This window comes from Pseudophryne corroboree, chromosome 2 (genome assembly GCF_028390025.1).
Source record: "Pseudophryne corroboree isolate aPseCor3 chromosome 2, aPseCor3.hap2, whole genome shotgun sequence".
NCBI lineage: Eukaryota > Metazoa > Chordata > Amphibia > Anura > Myobatrachidae > Pseudophryne > Pseudophryne corroboree.
The window spans coordinates 758,206,579-758,225,571 of record NC_086445.1 but is presented as its reverse complement, the minus strand read 5'-3'; the positions used below and the strand labels follow the sequence as shown (position 1 = coordinate 758,225,571).

The following is an 18,993-nucleotide window of genomic DNA, read 5'->3' as shown; positions in this document are numbered from 1 at the left end:
ATATAAATTCTTTCTCCCAATTTTGCCAGGAATATAATACCGGGCCTGACGTGCTGTGAGCACAGAGAACCCGTGAGGGGACTTGCTGCACTCGCTGCCAGGATTCCGCCTGCTGGGATTCCACCTTTTGGGATCCCGGTGTCGGTTTCCTGACCACTGGGATCCCCCCCTCCGGGATCCCATACTGATCCCATTGTGTCAATAGAGAAATTCTGACTGCATTGGAAATTGAATTAGAAAAAGTTAAATGTTTTCTAGATGAATTATTACCCCGTTTTAGGCAGGGAAAAAGAACCAGTAACTGCTTGGGTCACACAATCCCCAACTAGAAGGTATATTAAAATATAAGCTTTATTATTTTACTAAAATCGATATCCCCAATGTTAATATAATGTATTGGCTTAAATGCCCATGTATAATGTCGGTAGACAAGTTGTATAAATCTTATTCTTATTCCTGGGATATAAAAAAAGTGAAATAATAAAATTGATAAGGATAATAATAGATAAGTGCAGAACTCAAGAAATTAGATACGTGAATAAAGATTTCAAACCAAAAGCTGATGTGCTCCTTATTTGTGTTTCTGTGTCTTTAATCATTTCACGTTAATATAGTCTTCAAAATTGTAGCACTGTAGAAGTGATATATTAATATTTTTACACACTCTATTCTGCTGTCTTATAGATCACTTTCAGATATGTCCCTGTATTCAATAGTCTTTTACACGTACCATAAAAAGATACTTTTTATACAAGTTGATAGAATGTAATGTCTACAGATGTATAGAAAGGTGGTATTTGTAATCATTCACTGTCTTTTGCGTACTCCAAAAGCAGATACTGTTTATGCAAGTTAGTATAATTTTACACAACAGTATTGTACTTTGTATAATGATCATTAGTCACAAATTACATGGACACACACAGTTGATATATCTTTCTGATCAACAGAACAGGGGTAATGGAGGATGTTTAAATACCTATTTTCAAGGGCTAATTAAATCTCACGTGCACTTATTGGGAAATATTCCCAGCGTAAATAGCCCATGTATTATAGTTCTCATTGCTAACAATCATTTTTCAACATCTTTTTAATAAATGTAGATGTACTCGGTAATGTGCCTATAAGTGCTTAATTATTATTTACAAGTAAAATATATATCCATCATTGACCAGTGTTGTTATCCTTAATGTAATCTGTAGACCGCATGCGATGTCATAGTACCAGTGATGTCACAGTACCAGTGATGTCACAGTAGCAGTGCTGCCCATCACAGACTCCTGGTAAGTGTACTTGGAGCATGACCTGCTCAGTGTGTTGGAAGCACTACATGGATCAGCTGCCTGAACCAGAGCTGGAGGTGATCAGCAGGACAGTAAGTAATAAAGGAGGGGGACTGCTAAACCTAGCCAACATATTAGTAACCAATCCATAGAATCTTGCGGATTCTCCCATCTAATTTATTTATATTATTGTTTTTAATGGGGGATAATAAATAATCATTTATCACAGACAAATAACCCTCAGCAGCTGCCTAGTTATGTCCTGAAGAAAGAGTAAACCTCTGGATTGTCAACCTTTAAGACTAGGCAAGCTGTGTATCTATCTATCTATCTATCTATCTATCTATCTATCTATCTATCTATCTATCTATCTATCTATCTATCTATCTATCTATCTATCTATCTATCTATCCATCCATCCATCCATCCATCCATCCATCTATCTATCCATATATATATATATATATACACACACACAGTATTACTGTATGTATGCAGCAGTTCTAGCACTCAACCCACTTTTAATATGCTCTGGTGCCTTACTATTTTATATAAACATTATAATGATGCTGATCAGTATTCTTGCAGTGAAGTGTTTAATACTGAATTACTCCTTTAGAATGAAATTGCCCTTTTCTTATTTGTATACATTATTTTACAAATGTTGTATTATAATGTGTATGTTTAGTAGCATGTTTTTTGACATATGTATGCACTATATATATATATCACATTATTTCTGTTTGTAGACTGCACGACCCGGTTGCTAGGCAGCACACCAGCATTTTACTGAATGGCCCCCTGTAAGATGATGTCACAGAGCTGAATGATGTCACAGAACATGTGAAGCACAGCTCCTGCACGCAGCTCCGGAATGCACTGCGCTGGCTCCAGGTAATTACAGCTGGAAGTTAGGATTTAGTTTTTGTCTATACCTATGTGCACATTTTGGCCCTCATTCCGAGTTGATCGCTCGGTAAAAATCTTTGCATCGCAGCGATTTTCCGCTTAATGCGCATGCGCAATGTCCGCAGTGCGACTGCGACAAGTAAATTTGCTATGCACTTAGTAATTTTACTCACGGCTTTTTCATCGTTCTGGCGATCGTAATGTGATTGACAGGAAATGGGTGTTACTGGGCGGAAACAGGCCGTTTTATGGGCGTGTGGGGAAAAACGCTACCGTTTCCGGAAAAAACGCAGAGTGGCCGGAGAAACGGAGGAGTGTCTGGGCGAACGCTGGGTGTGTTTGTGACGTCAAACCAGGAACGACAAGCACTGAACTGATCGCAGATGCCGAGTAAGTCTGAAGCTACTCAGAAACTGCTACGAGGTGTGTAATCGCAATATTGCGATTACTTCGTTCGCAATTTTAAGATGCTAAGATTCACTCCCAGTAGGCGGCGGCTTAGCGTGAGCAACTCTGCTAAAATCGCCTTGCGAGCGAACAACTCGGAATGACCTCCTTTATTGTTCACATTGAAAACGAGTGCTGCTTGTCGAAAATGTGATATGTGTGATTAAACAGGGTCTTTTTGTCACATTCAAGAGAGGAAAAGGAAAAATGTCCTGGGACTGGTGCATACAGAAAAAGGATATTAATGTTATTAAAATATAACTTTTATTAGAGCTTATGTAAGAGGGTGCTGTGTCTACAGCGGCTCCAATATATTCTCAAAGTAAAATTAAATTGGAGTGAACTATTATTCTATCTGAATAATCTGTGCTTAGATATGTGCAGTATATTTGTTACTAGGCGGCTCATCGCACCCTACGGGCGCTCTTCACACCGTCGCAAGGGGCTACCTTAACCCTGGGCGTGCAATATTTTTTTTATATGGAGTATTTCCTCCAAACATAATATGTGAGTGGTTAAATATTGCACGGACAAAGGGCGTGCAATGGGTAAGGGCCGTAGCCCCTTGCGACTGCGTGAACAGCGCACACAGGGCACTATGAATCACCTAGGAGGTGCTGTGGTTGGGGAGTGGGGGGTGCGGGGGAGAGGCAGATGGGGTCGGGGGTGCCGCATGTGGGGGAGGTGCGGTTGCGGGGGTGTTGTGGGTGGTACTGTGGTTGATGGAGAGGTGGTGGCAAGTGGTATGTGTATTGGTGTGTGGTTCCCCAAGATGCTGTGGGTGCTGGATGCCCATGCGTAGGCAAGACCATGGATGGGGGCCGCTGAGTGTGTATGCTGTGGCCTTGGGGTTGAGGGATGGGGGAGGGGACTGGAGGTGTTCTGCTTGGGAAAGTTGTGGGTGTGCGGGCCTGGGGGAGGGTGTCCAAAGGTGACATGGGTAGGGGAGATCCACATGGGGTGGGTGGGGGGATGGGGGAGGGTATTGGGGGTGTGGTGTGTGCAGGGGGGGTAGGGTGATGGAGAAGGGTTTGTTGAGGTGCAGGGAGTGGGGAAGGGGGGCATTTGGCTGTAGAGGGAGGGAGCACCCGCTCTGCAGCAATGTGCCTGTAGCAGTGTCCCGTCTTATCTCCGTTCGGGTGCACATGGTTTGCCCCTTGTGAAGGGCGGGATGGCTCCACACTGTGTGCCTGGCGCCGGGGATGTGAATGTGGTGCCAGAGCGGTCTGGCTGTCAGGCGGGCAGCATAGTGGTGTTTCTGGTGTGAAGCGTGGTGCGACACGAGGTTGCAGTAGGAGGGAGCTCCGTATGTGCTGCGCTGGATTGGTGAGTGTGTTGAACCTGCTCGTCGCCGGCTCAGCACGAACCCCCACTGGTGGTAGGGGGTTATATGGGGGTGAATAAGGGAGGGGTCCTCAGTGTGGGCTGTCGGTGTAATGGGGTAAGGACGGTGTGTAGCCGGGAGAGGTGTGGCGGGCGTCCAGCTGGTGCTGGCAAGTACCCTCCATATAGCCTGTGTTACCCTCCCTGCTGCTGCTGGCTGGAGCTGTGTCTGGTGCTTCTGGTGGCCATGGCCACCCACCTATACTGTAGTTAGTGTCAGGGGGCATCTTTTACCTGACTCTGGCGCTGGCACAGGGTATGGTGTGTCTCCCTGCAGATGCGGTTGACTCCACCCAGTGTTAGACACACAGGCACAGAGTCACAGATCTGGGCTATTATATAGGAGATATTTATGTATCCCTGGAATTGGGAACATCAAGTATCACATACATTCCAGAATACAGTTCACAAATGGCCCTCAGTGCTGGTAAAGAGGGGATTCCACTGGTTGATTATTATGTGGTATCAGTAAGGATTCTTCACTTGGTACTATCTACAAGTATATCCTGATTACACTGAGTTTATTTTGACATATATGGGTAAGGTATATAGCATTTATTCTGGAACTCGTATTCGCCCTATTTGTCTGTGCAGGGCACGGATATATTCCCGTTAACTACAGTACTAAATTGCTATTTTTAGTAAAGTTGGATCTGTTGGTTAACATACATTATGTCTATGCCTGGGTCCACAACCACTAGTCCAGCAATATCACTAAAATTCAGGGAGGCTGATTATAAACACTTCTTGCTCTGTTCCTAATGCTGGGTACACACTGATAGATACATCTGCAGAGCAATTGATCTGCAGGGGTGTAGTATGGTATGCCGGCGGCCGGGCTCCCGGCAGCCAGCATACCGGCGCCGGGAGCCCGACCGCCGGCATACCGACAGCGTGGCAAGCGCAAATGAGCCCCTTGCGGGCTCGCTGCGCTCGCCATGCTGCGGGCACGGTTGCACACGTACGCTATTTTATTCTCTCTCCAGGGGGTCGTGGACCCCAACGAGGGAGAAAAAGTGTTGGTATGCCGGCTGTCGGGATTCCGGTGCTGGTATACTGTGCGCCAGGATCCTGACAGTCGGCATACTGAAGACCACCCAATCTGCAGATATATCTACAGACGGACTGGGCATTGTGTTGGGAACTTTTTGTTGATCCAAATGACTCAAAGGTGTGTCACATATAGTGTAACTCCTTATTAAACATCATGGGTCTTTACATAGCAAATGAGAGTTTTTGTCACCCAGATATTTTCCCTTTGACCACAGAACTAGATTGCAATAGTTGAGTTATGGGGCCCACACACGGTGCTATTTGTGCTAGGTGCGATTTGAGTCTATACAATTTGTGCTATGTGATTTGGACTAAGTGGGGTATGCTATTTGAACTACATCCGATTTTAAATACACTACAATGTACTATGGGAGTCATTCCGAGTTGTTCGCTCTGTAAATTTCTTCGCATCGCAGCGATTTTCCGCTTAGTGCGCATGCACAATGTCCGCACTGCGACTGCGCCAAGTAAATTTGCTATGCAGTTAGGAATTTTACTCACGGTTTTTTCTTCGTTCTGGTGATTGTAATGTGATTGACACAGCAAGTGGGTGTTTCTGGGCGGAAACTGGACGTTTTATGGGTGTGTGTGAAAAAACGCTACCGTTTCTGGGAAAAACGCGGGAGTGGCTGGAGAAACGGAGGAGTGGTTGGGCGAACGCTGGGTGTGTTTGTGACGTCAAACCAGGAACGACAAGCACTGAACTGATCGCAATGGCAGAGTAAGTCTCGAGTTACTCAGAAACTGCACAGAGATGTCTTATCGCAATATTGCGAATCTTTCGTTCGCAATTTTAAGTAGCTAAGATTCACTCCCAGTAGGCGGCGGCTTAGCGTGTGCAAAGCTGTTAAAGCAGCTTGAGAGCGAACAACTCGGAATGACCCCCAATGTGTGCTGTAGTACAAAAAGACCTGCCGGCACATACTACTTTGCCTTGAGATATGGACTAGATGGGAGCGTACATCGCAAGGTACAATACGCATGGGGCTATTTGAAATAGATGCGATGAACTAAAAAGATCAAATAGCATGCGATAATTGTAAGGTGTGTGGGCACGATTAGTTCTATTTTTGGCATGCATTAGGGATATTCCTAGGCTGGGTTATAAACCACTATTCTGGCAATATCCCTAAAACTCAGGGAGACTTATTATAGACACTTCTCGCTCTACTCATAAGAGTGATCAGTCTGCCCAGTGTGGTCTACTCGTTATGTGGTCCCAGGGCCGGCTCCAGGCCTACTAGCACCCTGAGCGAGAAAATTTAAAAGCGCCCCCCCCCCCCCCCTGCGCACGCCTTCGGCGCGCGCGCTCCCGGAAAAGTGGGTGTGGCCTCTGGAAAAGTGGGTGTGGCCTCATAACTTCATATCATCAAACTATAAACATATTTTCACACAATTAGCAGCCTTACACATAGCCACAGTAGTGTTCCTTACACACAATGTCTCCAGTATAGTGCCAGATACACATAATGTGCAGTGCCAGATAGACATGACATGCCCCCCAGCAGTGCCAGCTACACATGACATGCCCCGCAGCAGTGCCAGCTACACATGACATGCCCCGCAGCAGTGCCAGCTACACATGACATGCCCCGCAGCAGTGCCAGCTACACATGACATGCCCCGCAGCAGTGCCAGCTAGCCAGCTACACATGACATGCCCCGCAGCAGTGCCAGCTACACATGACATGCCCCCCAGCAGTGCCAGCTACACATGATAGTGTTCACTTTTTAGGGCATGGTGCTGATCACAGGGAGGGCACATTTTTAAGTTAGGAGGGCAAAATGATGTACATACTGCTTGTTGTTCCCATACCCATATGTCAAAGAATGGACAGTGCGCGCCGAAGGCGCGCAGCAAAAATTAAGGGGAGTTACTTCGTGGGGAAGGTACGTGGCCACATAATAGTGGCAATTTGCATTACACCACACAGTAGTGCAGCTAATACACACTGCACCAGGTAGAACCTCCTATACACTTTGCGCCAGGCACAGCACTGAGACGCATTGCACCAGGGAGAGCACTGAGACACATTGCCTAGCCACAGACGCCTAGCGGGAACACTACATGACATGCTCCCCAGCAGTGCCAGCTACACGTGACATGCCCCCCAGCAGTGCCAGCTACACGTGACATGCCCCCCAGCAGTGCCAGCTACACGTGACATGCCCCCCAGCAGTGCCAGCTACACGTGACATGCCCCCCAGCAGTGCCAGCTACACGCGACATGCTCCCCAGCAGTGCCAGCTACACGCGACATGCCCCCCCCAGCAGTGCCAGCTACACGTGACATGCCCCCCAGCAGTGCCAGCTACATAAATGGCCACACAGTGCCAGATATGCACCCACAGTTCAGATACATAAATGCCCCCAAAGTGCCAGATACATAAATGCCTCCACAGTGCAGATATGCCCCCCACAGTGCCAGATACATAAATGCCCACACAGTGCCAGATACATAAGTGCCCCCACAGTGCCAGATATAAAAATGCCCACACAGTGCCAGATATGTCCCCACAGTGCCATATATAAAATTGCCCCCACAGTGCCAGATATGCCCCCACAGGGCCAGATACATAAATGCCCCCAGTGCCAGATACATAAATGCCCACACATTGCCAGATGCATAAATGCCCCCAGTGCCAGATGCATAAGTGCCCACACAGTGCCAGATGCATTATTGCCCCCCACAGTGTCAGATACATTAATGCCCCCAGTGCCAGATATGCCCCCACAGTGCCAGATACATTAATGCCCCCAGTGCCAGATATGCCCCCACAGTGCCAGATAAATAAATGCCCCCCACAGTGCCAGATAAATAAATGCCCCCAGTGCCAGATAAATAAGTGCCCCCATAGTGCAGATATACCCCCACAGTGCCAGATACATAAATACCCCCACAGTGCCGATATGCCCCCCCAGTGCCAGATACAGAAATGCCCCCACAGTGCCAGATACATACATGCCCCCACAGTGCAGATACATAAATGCCCCCACAGCGCAGATATGCCCCCACAGTGCCAGAAATGCCCCCACAGTGCCAGATACATTAATGCCCCCTCACAGTGCACAGATAAATGTCGTCCCCCCCGCAGTGCCAGATAAATGAATGCCCCCCACAGTGCCAGATAAATGAATGCCCCCCACAGTGCCAGATAAATGCCCCCACAGTGCCAGATAAATGCCCCCACAGTGCCAGATATGCCCCCGACAGTGCCAGAAATGCCCCCGACAGTGCCAGATATGCCCCCAACAGTGCCAGATATGCCCCCCACAGTGCCAGATATGCCCCCCACAAATGCCCCCACGGTGCCAGAAATGCCCCCACGGTGCCAGAAATGCCCCCACAGTGTCAGATAAATGCCCCCACAGTGTCAGATAAATGCCACCACAGTGCCAGATAAATGCCCCCACAGTGCCAGATATGCCCCCCACAGTGCCAGATATGCCCCCCACAGTGCCAGAAATGCCCCCACAGAGCCAGATATGCCCACACAGAGCCAGATATGCCCCCAGTGTGCCAGATATGCCCCCAGTGTGCCAGATATGCCCCCAGTGTTCCAGAAATGCCCCCACGGTGCCAGAAATGCCCCCACATTGCCATAAATGCCCCCACATTGCCAGAAATGCCCCCACAGTGCCAGATAAATGCCCCCACAGTGCCAGATAAATGCCCCCACAGTGCCAGATATGCCTCCACAGAGCCAGATATGCCCCCAGTGAGCCAGATATGCCCCCAGTGAGCCAGATATGCCCCCCACAGTGCCAGAAATGCCCCCACAGAGCCAGATATGCCCCCAGTGTGCCAGATATGCCCCCAGTGTGCCAGATATGCCCCCAGTGTACCAGAAATGCCCCCCACAGTGCCAGATAAATGCCCCCACAGTGCGATCCATAAATGTGCGACCCCCCCCACCAAATACCTGAGGCGCTGAGAGGGGGAGGAGGAGTGCTGGCGGGAGTGCTGGCGGGCGGGAGAGTGAGGGTCCGAGTGAGGGTCCGGGTGCGGGTGGGCGGGCGGCCACTTGTGTGCGCTATGCGCGGCGCCGGCGTCTGACGTTAGACACCGGCGCCGCGCAGCGCGCATAGCGCACACACGGACGGGACAACGCTGCACACACAGGGCCGGCTCCAGCTTCGAATATGGCGGCGCCAGCGCGCAGCGCCCATTAAGGGAGGCGCCCTGCGCGGCCGCTCTATTCGAACATGCCTAGAGCCGGCCCTGTGTGGTCCCTTATAGTCATGGGACAACAATGTTAAGGGAACGTTTTATTAACTCAAAATGACCCAAAAATATGTGACATATAGAATGAATTCTTGCAAAGTATTTTGGGTCTTTGCATAACAAACGGGAGTACTTATCAACCAGATATTTGTTACTGCAATCACAGGACACGTTAGTCCACAGCTTGTGGGTAATGTGGTACATATTACAGTAGTACATCACCAGAGGTTTCTAGTGTTATTCATTCCTATTAATACGGAGTGGAGCACATTGTAACACAGACACACACACCAACGTGGCATTTCACTAAACAGCTTCGTCAGGGCAAAACTAATTGTATCCCGAATCCGGAATTTATACCGCTTCTAGGTGAGTATAACCAATCTGCATATAGGACCCCATTTATCAACGAGTTTTATCATATGCAACGAGTTTTAAAACTCGTTGCATATGATAAATGGTGCTTCAGCCAAGCAGCTCCTAACTCACGTGTTCAAAAAATGAAAGTTGGGAGCTTATTGGCTGAAGCACCGTTTATCATACACAACGAGTTTTAAAACTCGTAGAATATGATAAAGCTCATTGATAAATGGGCCCCATAGATCTGTGATAGACAGATCTGAGGACAGCGCCGCATCCCTGATGGACAGGAGTGTGTCCAACCAGAGATCGCACAGTGTCGGTCAGGAGGGATTTGTCACCAAGGCTATAATGAGTGCTTCCAAGTATGGAACAATCGAGCGCCTATGCTTCTGGTATTCGGGGCACATTTATCCTCGTTCACACACATTCTCTGCACAGATGAATTACTCACCTCATCCGCTAAGTCAAAGCAGGGCGGGAGGGCAGTCAAAGTTTGGTTCTCAGGTCACGTGATCGAGATTACCATTCTGGGTATAGTCTTGAATTCAGGATTCTACATAGAAAGTTGATCTATTGCAGATAAGATGTAGCCTTTTTAAGTATATAGATGTATATATCATTAGAAGGAATTCTGTCTCTCTCTATCCAAAATGGTACATGCATTTTTTAATATAAAAAATACCAATATTGGGTAAGAATCCAAAGGTATAAATGTAAATAGATTTTTTAAATGGTAATGACAAGTGAAAAATGCTAATATATCTCAATGTAATACTAGTATAAAATAAATAAAATTAAAAAAACCCAAAACAATAAATTATTATAGACAGTGAAAAATGTAATATAATAATAATATAGTGGTGTTAAGGTCTGACTATTATGGGAAGGATTCACTTTCCTGTACATAACTCAGTAGTGAAAAAGACATCAGCATATACTGTTTATAAATAGTGAGAGTGTGAATCATATATAAATAAAAATACAAAAGGGAGTATAATTGAATTTCATATGAGGTCACTGACGTCATATAGATATAGTCAAATAGAGACATTCAGTTATTGAGACACTGTAAAAGTATGATGTATATGATGGTTATTTAATGCATTTAAAGTTTGATTATGCAACTTTGATGTGGATGGAAGACTATGAGAGATTTCTTACTCTCAAAGGAGTCTCAGAGATTGGTGCCTAATTAGCCCCTTTGCTGTTACCCATCCCTAATTCTGGAAGGATAGGGTTTTAAATTAATACTTGTGTAATAACAGATATGGGTATTTTTACTTTTAGTAATGATGACGAAGTAGCTGACTATGACTCCGGCCCTGATTGGATATGATGGTGTTTTCTACATATGATGCAGCTATTCATACTGTCAGATTCATTATTGTATAACTCTCAGATTGGGAATATGCAAGCGCAAAATGAGATTATTGTCTAAGAAAAGGTCCATAACTGTTCTCATTGAGACCAATGGGTGACAGGATGTTTATCAGAAAGATCAGGCTTGTTTCTTGTCTCCCCCTCTTATATTCAAAAGATTTTCTTCATCCCAAAGGACTTTAGGTAGTTGGGGTTGCTTTGGTGATGTTTCAAAAAATGACTGGCTATTGGCTTCAACAGACTTTGGTCTCTTTCTACATTTCTAATGCTCCCCAGGTGTTCCAAAATCCTCTGTTTGAGTGGCCTTTTTGTTTTCCCTATATATGTTAAATTACATGGACATTGTAGATTATAGATTATTGCTGACGTACTGCAGTCAATAAACTCCTCTATATGCCATGTCTTGCCAATCTTCGTCTTGGTACATATTTGTAACTTTCATTATGGGGTAGGCTTTACATCCACCACATTTCATTGATCCCTTCTTTGAAAAGGATTGCTTATTCGAAGTACTTAAATGGCTGTGTACCAAGATGTCGTGGAGATTCTTCTCCAGCTCGTTTAGATTCTTCCTCTCAGGATTTTTGCAAGGGGTTGGGTCTGTTTGTAGAACATTCATATGTATTTTGAAGTACCAATTGGATATGTTTTCACTTGTTGCAAAAGGTTCCCACAAATCTGATGTTCTCCTGTTCATTTTCTTTTTCATTTGTTTTAGTTTTTGGTATTAGTAATTGATCTCTAGTGTACTTTTTTGTGTCTCTTTATGCTTTTTTAATTATACTTCTACTATATCCACGTTCTCTTAACCTTTGATCTTTTCTCAAAGGTATGTTATTCTGAGCAATTCCGTTTTATATGGAGAATTCACCCTTTTGTAACCCTTTCAGAAGAGGTGGATAATAGGAGCTTTCGCTGTGAAAAATACTATTAGTCGAGGTTTTCTTCCTGAAAAGATCTGTAGAGATGTGGCCATCCACTTCCAGATTCAAAGTAATATCAAGGCAGTTTATTTTGGTTTGACTTGCTTTGTTTGTCAGCTTCAGATTCAAGTTGTTCTGTTTCAACTTTGCCAGGAATTCTTTAAGGAGTGTTATGTCTCCATTCCCAAGTGATTAGGAGGTCATCAGTATTATATAACCACATTAAAATGTGGTCAGTATAAATATCTTTTTCATCTTTGAAAACCCATTCACGTTCCCACCATCCCAAATACAAGTTGGCATACATGGGGGCACAAGTCCTACAGTCGGGGGCTATCATCCATTTTCGACAGTCTCAGTTGGGTTAGGGGTTCTATTCTACCCTCTTTCTGGTTCAGAAACCAAATTAATCATACTGTCCAATTCTGAATCTGAAATTGCTGAACAAGTGCCTCAAGGTACCCAGGTTCCGTATGGAAGTACCGTGGATGGTTAATCAACTGGCCCAAATCCTCGCTCATCCCATCCCAGAGGATGCAGCACCTGGGAATACTGCTGGACCCCAGGGTACAACGCATATCCACCCTCAGGACAAGATTGCAACTTTGCAGTTGCGCATCCACAACATGCTCCATAGTCCCAAGGTCTCTGTTCATTCAGCAATGCAGACCCTAGGCTACATGGTCTCAGTGTTCGACATGGTGGAATATGCCAAATTTCACTCCAGGCGTCTGAGCGCCTGATACTGTATGAATAGACAGGGTTACCATCTCAAATCAAATCCCAGACTTTGATTCTGACCTGATCTCTTCGGGTCTCTCTGTCATGGTGGTTACACATGACCAATTTAGAAAAGGGCCAACCGTTCTGGATCCCACACTGGACACTCCTCAGTCTCAGGTCGATTTCGGGTTGTTATAGGCTGTCGCTCCTTTCAGGGTCGCTGGTCTCTGTCGGAACGGGATCTCCCGATCAACGTCCCGGAACTTTAAGCAGTCTACCTGGACCTTCATATGGCCCAGGCCCTGCTCCAGGGTTCTCCAGTACAGAACCAGTCAGACAATGCCACAGCAGTGGCATATATATAAATCGACAGGGTGGCACTCGCTGTGTGGCAGTGATACAGGAGGTATCAAGGATTCTCACCTGGGCAACTCTTCACCTCCCAGCCATATCAGCAATCTTCATTCCAGGAGTCCTCAACTGGGAAGCAGACTTCCTTAGTCGACAGGACATTCACACTGGTGACTGGTCTCTACACCCAGAGGTCTTTCAGATACTGGTGCACAAATGGGGACTTCCAGCCATCCATCTTATGGCCTCCAGACACAATCACAAGGTTCTATTGTACGGGGCCAGGACGAGATCCAGGAGTGAGCTTCATGGACATTCTCACAGTCCCCTGGGCCTTTAATCTGGCCTATCTCTTCTACTTCCCAGAGTCCTGCGAAAATTCAAAGAGGACGGCGGCACGATCATACTAGTGGCTCCAGCATGACCCAGATGCCATTGGTTAACTAATAGATCTCTCCATAGACTACACCTTCCCTCTGCTCTTCATCCAGACATACTCTCCCAAGGGCTCTGTCTCCATCCTGACCTGCCTTGTCTGTCTTTGACGGCATGGCTCTTGAGACATCCCTCCTAAGGGAAAAAGGTTTTTCTGGAGAGGTGGTTCAAACTATGCTTCAGGCTAGGAAACCAACCTCTGCTTGCATTTATCACCGGATTTCCAGTGGTGTGTTCATCATCAATACGATCCCAAGGTCCTTCAGTTCCCTAGATTGTTAGCCTTCTTGCAGGCAGGCCTCACCATGGATTTTTGCCTGGCTTCTCTCAGGGTCCAGGTTTAGGCTTTGTCTGTTTGCAGAAGACACTGGCATCTTTACCAGATGTGGTTACCTTCCTTCAGGGGGGTACTCCGGAAACAGCCTCCATTCATACCACTTATAGCTCCTTGGGACCTGTCATTGGTTCTTAAGGCTCGATAACACAGTCCATTTGAACCACTGGAAATGGCAGACCTCAAGTGGCTCACCACAAAGACTCTTTTTCTACTAGCTATTGCTTAAGCCAGTAGGGTCTTTGACTTGGGAGATCTCTCATGTCGCTTTCCATGTCTGATATTGTACCATGATTTAACGTGGTTACCTACCTAAGGTATTATCTAACTTTCATGACAGTGAACCAATTTTGCTTCCGGCCTTCCAGGAACCTGGTCTCTCACCAGAGGAAGCCTTGTTGGATGTGGTCTGTGCTCTTCGGATCTACGTGGACTGCACTAGTTCTGTTAGGAAAACAGATGCCTTATTTATCCTCTATGGATTCCATAAGCTGGGCTGGCCAGCCAATAAACAACATTGGAATGTTGGCTTCACACAGGCTTACACACAGGCTGATCTGTCTGTTTCAAGTACAGTATCTGCTCATTCTACTTGCTCTTTGGGTCCTTCGTGGGCATCATGCCGCAGAGCGTCTGCTGAACAATTATGCAAGGCTGCTACATGGTTTTCGGTATCTGGTCTGTAGGTCAACAAGACTTAGGCCGACAGTGTCTAGGTTGACCACTATTGATCGACAGTAACTAGGTCAACAGGGTTTCTAGGTCGACATGTTCTAGGTCAACAGGTCTAAAGGTTGACGTGAGTTTGTTTTTTATTATTTTTTTGAACTTTTTCATACTTTACGATCCATGTGGACTATGATTGGGAATGGTAACGTGCCCGAAGCATGGCGAGCGAAGCGGTGCACTAATTGGGGTTCCCGGTCACTGTACGGTGAAAACGACACCAAAAAAGATTTAAAAACTCATGTCGACCTTTTGACCTGTCGACCTAGACCATGTTGACCTAAAGATCCTGTCAACCTAGAATCCCTGTCGACCTAGTTGCTGTCGAACAATAGTGGTCGACCTAGACACTGTCAACCTAAGTGTGGTCGACCTTCAATACCACACCCATGGTTTTCTGCCCACATATTTCTTAGGTTTTATGCCTTTGATACGTTTGGCTCTCAGGATGCAACCTTTGGCTGCCAAGTCCTCCTTTCAGCTTATGAGCATTCGCTCCCTATAACAACTGCTTTAGGACATCCCAAGATTAACCCTGTGTAGACCATGGACCCCGAAGAAGAAAAGAAAGAGTTATGGTAAAACTTACCTTTGTTAACTCTTTTTCTTCATGGTCCATGGGCTATACATGGTGCACCACGCTTCAATGGGTTGCCTTACAGTCACCAGTTCCCTTCTCTTCTCTATGAGACTGTGATTTTCTGTGTGTACCATACTTTCTTCTCTCCTTTCTTCAGCTCACAAAGCTTTATTGTTCGGTTCCAGGCCTGGTCTCCACCAGATCATACCGAAGGTTAACCCTGTGGATCCCATGGATCGCAAAGAAAAAAGTTAACAAAGCTAAGTTTGACCATAATTCTTTCTTTTTAGCAGAAATAAAATTAATCCTATGGGGTGTATTCAATAAGAGTCGGAAACTGCTGTCTTGTCGGAAAGACGGCAGTTTCTGACTGGAATAGGTAGTAAGGGGTTCCGACCTATTCAATAGGGGCACATTTTTTCTGACAAGTTGGGAAACCCGACTTGTCGGAATGCTGTCGGAAAGCAGATGGATCGGCGGAATACCAGCCGATCCACCTGCTGCTGTTGGAAACGGGGCCAAATCCAACAGGTTTGGCCCCCTTTCCGACAAACTCAATCCAACTTGAAAACAAGTTGGATTGAGGTGAGGAGATGGGGAGCGTTGTGGTGGGCTACGGGGATGAGAGGTACCTTGACGGCCGTCCCCCGGCCAGGCACCTCTTTCCCTGTAGTGCCTCCCCTGTCACCGCAGACATCACCCCCACTGCCAGCTCCATCTGGCAATCACCACACTGCTCCCCCCGCCGGCCACCTCACGATGCTTCCCCCGCCGGCCTCCTCACGCTGTTCCCTCCGCCGTCTGCTCCCCCCGCCGCTTCTGTCAGCGCACCCGGCAGCCGCTGACAGCAGCGGCAGGACAGGACACAGGGAACGGCCAAATCGACAGTCGGATTTGGACGCTCTTTGAATAGGCATTGTCAGGTCCAATCCGACAACTGCATGTCGGAATGGACCCGACTCTTATTGAATATACCCCTATATCTTAAAAAAAAGTTTTTTCTATTCATTATTTATCACCTGATTATGCTCTAAAGATATATATTACATAATATACAATGTATAGTTTTAATAAATGTAATAGTTGGTATAGAATGTAATAAAAATGTTGATAATAATAATTTTGATATTCAGATAATAACAATGTTGACATTCATAATGTTGACAACAAAATTCCAACATTGTTCAAAAGATCACAGGCAGTGTGTCAACATTCTCAGAATACTTACAGATAAAATATCAGAATGTCGACTTTTAGGGTTACGCTGTGGTGGGGCAATTGGTGTTCGGCTGCGAGTGGATAGTTTGCAGGGAGTGAGTTTAGGATTATGCTTAGAGATAGTGGATAAATACCAGAACATCGGCTATCTGACCCGGAAGTGCCAGTCACATGACTGTCAGGACCAGATGCCGCTGCTGGAACAGCCTTGAACAAGCTAGTCACTGCTGAGTCACCAGGGATGATATTACAGGTTGAGTATCCCATATCCAAATAATCCGAAATACGGAATATTCCGAAATACGGACTTTTTTGAGTGAGAGTGAGATAGTGAAACCTGTGTTTTTTGATGGCTCAATGTACACAAACTTTGTTTAATACACAAAGTTATTAAAAATATTGTATTAAATGACATCCAGACTGTGTGTATAAGGTGTATATGAAACATAAATGAATTGTGTGACTGTACACACACTTTGTTTAATGCACAAAGTTATAAAAAATATTGGCTAAAATTACCTTCAGGCTGTGTGTATAGGGTGTATATGTAACATAAATGTATTCTGTGCTTAGATTAGGTCCCATCACCATGATATCTCATTATGGTATGCAATTATTCCAAAATACGGAAAAATCCGATATCCAAAATACCTCTGGTCCCAAGCATTTTGGATAAGGGATACTCAACCTGTATTAACAACAGTTTCTTATATAGAGCAGCATATTCTGTGGCACTTTACAGTTGTTACGCTTTACAGTTGGAAACAACTGTGATACAGATAGACATAGAAGTAGTAAGGCCCTGATTACAGCCTTACAATCTATGGGGAAATAGGCTTTGATATACACTAAGGGTAGGTGCTACCTGTTACATAATGCCAGATTGCAAAGGTCCTTAATGGGCTATATGATAAGCAATGTTGGCCAGGGTTCAGGAGGATGTGAAAGTGAAGAAAGAGAAAATATGTGAGGATATGTGTGGACTGTACAGAGGGTATGCAATTAGGCAGGAAAGCTTATGAAGCTTCATAATCATCAATGGTTTATGGCCGATGTAGAATACTTTTGCCATCGATGGGGAAGAACCAGATGGTTTCCCTCCATTGATGGCATGGCATAACCAAAAATGTTTTAAAGGTGCTGGGAAATCTGTACAGCCCTGCTAACTACGGGTCAGTCAGTGAAGGAAATGGGGTGACCATCAGTTGTGAAAGCATCAATGGTCATCCATTACATAATTGGCAGCTATCGATGGTCACTTACCATTTTGACATCAATGGTTACCACACCGATGGCCATACCTATGTGGGAGGTTCTGGAATTCGATAAGCAGCTTAAAGAGGTGAGTTTTTAGGAAACGCTTGAAGGTTTAAAGACTAGAGGAGAGTCTTATTGTGTGTGTGAGGGCAATCCACAGAGTGGGTGCTACCCGAAGAATTTCCTCTAATTGTGAATGGGAGCAAGTAATCAGTGTGGAAGAGAGATAAGAGATGTATTTTGGTGTAGTTTAGATAATAGCCTTGTGTATAAGTAAAAGTATTTTATATTGAATACTGCAGATTACTGGTAACCAATGGAGAGACTGACAGAGTTGATCTGTAGATGATGAACGTCTAGCAAGGAAGATTAGCCTTGCAGCTGCAGATTGTAGTGGTGAAAGCCTGTTTTGGTAACAAAAGTAAGATTATCGCAGTACCAATGCGGGAGATAATGAGAGCATGGATTAGAGTTCTTGCAGTGTCTTGTGTAAGATATGGTTGTTTTTTAGATATGTACAGTATTTTAGATGCTGTCTCTGGAGTGTTGGAAACAAAGGCACGACTGAAGTGGGTCCAGTAAGTTGTGAGAGTTAAGAAAGTGTGTGAGGCGAGTGTAGGCAAGAGAGAGAGAGATTACATATTTTAGTTAAAGTAAGCACAGGAGACAAAGCTTTACTGATTTGTGAGGGTACAGGACAAAGTAGAGGTAGTAGGAGGACAAGAAGAGTGTTGATACTTTATTTTCATTTGTGGGATCAGATGAAGAGAAGTTGCCAGAGGTGGTCAGGTAGGGAATTTAGCAGGTCACTGGCTGAGGAAGGGCATACAATTTTATCTCGTATCTTATCAATCTTGTCTTTTAAGTAGGATATTTCGACATTCTAAAATGTCAACATTTCATGGCTGACTGCATGATGCATGTTAATATGGCCAATGTTAACATTATAACTATATCAACATTATGAATGTAGAAAGTTGACATGTCATACCTAACCTATTGATTAGATGTATTTTTTAGGGTAGCAGGAAACCTTGAAAATATTGTTCTTGTGTTTAAATATCATATTTGTTGTGTACAGCTCTGCAAGCTTCCAGCATGATGAACTCTGCTCTCCTGCACTGCTCCAGAAGACCAGCCAGAATACAAGCTGCAAAGTAGGTGGCTTTCAGCCAATGACACTTAAGGTTTATCTGTTTATTTAGCTTTTAGTATTGTAGAGCTACATAACACAGCATGTACTGCCAGAGGGCCAGCTAGAACTTGCAGCACCAAAATAGCTGGAGAGCCTTAGACTACAGTGAAACTTTCACCATATCCATGGTACTGTACCTAAACCTCCTTAAGAGTCGATGAGCTGCTCATGCACTATGTGCTGGGTGCCCATTCCCATGTCCCTTCA

General features: G+C 45.3%; 1 long non-coding RNA gene across 1 annotated transcript; it reads left to right on the top strand.

The window, feature by feature from the left end:
- Nucleotides 1-1,287: 1,287 nt before the first annotated feature.
- On the top strand, nucleotides 1,288-18,741 carry LOC135051190 (uncharacterized). Its single transcript, XR_010242107.1, has 3 exons — nucleotides 1,288-1,375; nucleotides 2,033-2,177; nucleotides 18,673-18,741. It is a non-coding gene; the product is annotated as an uncharacterized LOC135051190 (long non-coding RNA).
- Nucleotides 18,742-18,993: the final 252 nt, after the last annotated feature.